Here is a 2,261-nt window from a genome sequence, read left to right on the forward strand (position 1 = left end):
GTCTGGGTTAATATGAATAATGTGATGTATTCTGAAAGAGCTGATCATAATATATAGAGAGTGTTTATAGGTTGCTATGTAGTTTCTACAGATGATCTTTTAAAATGAAAAACCCTGATCTACTATAACAAGCACACGCTCGCTTGCTCTTAGGTACTTATGTGGCCATTACTGTCTTATCTGAGTACCTTGCAATCACTTTAGTGTATTTATCTTCACAAGCCCCCTGTGAGGTAGGACAGTGCTATTATCCCCACTTTATAGATGTGGAATTGAAGCACAGAAAGGCTACATGACACCCCCAAGGTCACACAGGAAGTTTGTTGTGGAGCGGTAAACTAAACCCTGGTCTCCCACGTCTCGGCTATTACCCTAGCCACTGAACCATTCTCCCTCTCCATTCGTATTATTCATTTATTTGTAAACCTAGTTTAAATTGATGTAGAATACCCATTCAGAAAGTTGCACTGGTTTAGCTAAATCGGTGCACTATCACACCAGTGGCAGGTTGTATGTTAGGAAGGTCCCGCATAGATTTATTCCAGCACACACATTCTTTTGGCAACTATTTATTTCAATGGAGCTGTGCCCCTATACACCAACAGAGGATCTGACCCCAGATATTATCCATTAGTATCTTGCATGGCTCCACCCTGGTTTGCATCTTGTGTGTTGTTGCATCCCCTATCTCTGATCTGCCAAGAATGCCATGTTGCCCTCCCATTTGGTTTTTTCTCCACTTCCCACCTTGTTGCCTTCTTCCATGCTTCCCACTTTGTATGGGGCCATTGACCAAACCTCAAGTGCATGTATGCTGGAATAAACATCTGTGCAGTATCTAGACTAGCATTTACAAGTGAATTGGTTAATTTGAGTTAATTGGCAATCAAATAATTTGAGTTGAAACAGGACCACAGATTCTCGACTAAACAAGCCCAATAGCCTCATTCAAGGGTCTCACAATTTAATCGCTGTTAGTTTCCAATTTGTCACACATAGGATCCTTATCAAAGAGCCACAGTTAAATGGTTTGGTTTAGCTTCTAGTTTATTTGAAGCACTATTTCGTGGCTAGGCAACTCAACACACTTTTCATAGATTCATGAGTTTGAGGCCAAATGTGAACATTAGATCATCTAGTCTGATCTCCTGTATATCACAGGCCCTTAAATTTCACTGGTACCCCTGTATTGAGCATATGTTGTGTTTGACTAAAGCACATCTTCCAGAAAGGCATCCAGTCTTGATCTGCAGATATCAGGAGCTGATGCATTAGTTCTCATTTGAATGTGTCTGGATCCAGCTCCCAGCCATGGATTCTTGTTATGCCCTTCTCAGTCAGCAGATGAACAAGACCTTGAGAACCCAGTATTTTCTCCCCAGGAATGTACTTCTACACTTAATCAAGTCACATTGCAATCTTCTTTTTCATAAATTAAGCAGATTGAGATTTTCTCCAGCCCTTGAATAATTTTTGTGGCTCCTTTCTACACTCTCTCCAATTTTGCAACATCCTTTTAAAAATGTTCTATGTTCTCTTTTCCCTGCTGCTCCCAGCCTTCCAGCTCAGTGACCGTGGAATTTCTCCAGCCACCTCACAGGGGAGGGATGCACAAAAGGGTGAATAGGATGAAGAGGAAGGGGCAGAGTGTGTATGGGGGGAAGAGCGCCGTTCACCCCCACAAACATGAAACAGGCTGATGCCTCCACCAACATTAAATCCACACCCACATGCTTTTAAAGCTGAAATTTCTGACTGTATGCAAATTATTTTCCAATATGCCAATTAGCCAATTTTTCTTAAAACATTAATGGGACACAAGTTCCTTAATTTTTTTCCTTAGCTGATGGCAACTCTAGAGCAAGGATCATTTCTCATCCAAACTAAGAGTATGGTCATAACATCATCCCACAAATCTCGCCACTCCCTATGGTCACTATCTTTCATCAAGGGTGATGTGGGGGCAATTCCTGTGGCCATGAGTGATAGTCAAGAGGCAGCCAGCAGAAAGGGAGGTGACATACGACATACGACCAGGTTTGCGTGAGACATGTCATGACAGATGTCCTGGTGTTCTGCTCAAACCCCAGTCTCACTAGAATAATCCCAATAAACCAGGATATCCAGCCATTCCATCCACAGTACTTTCAAAAGAAGGAGCTGCAGATAATGTTTTCATAATCAATGATTTTCCACTGGTAATAATGGGGTTAAACTAGCCGTCATGGGATAGGGCGTGGAGATAAAACATGTTGGGGACA

The sequence above is a fragment of the Chrysemys picta genome, chromosome 3, assembly GCF_011386835.1.
Source record: "Chrysemys picta bellii isolate R12L10 chromosome 3, ASM1138683v2, whole genome shotgun sequence".
Taxonomy (NCBI): Eukaryota; Metazoa; Chordata; order Testudines; family Emydidae; genus Chrysemys; species Chrysemys picta.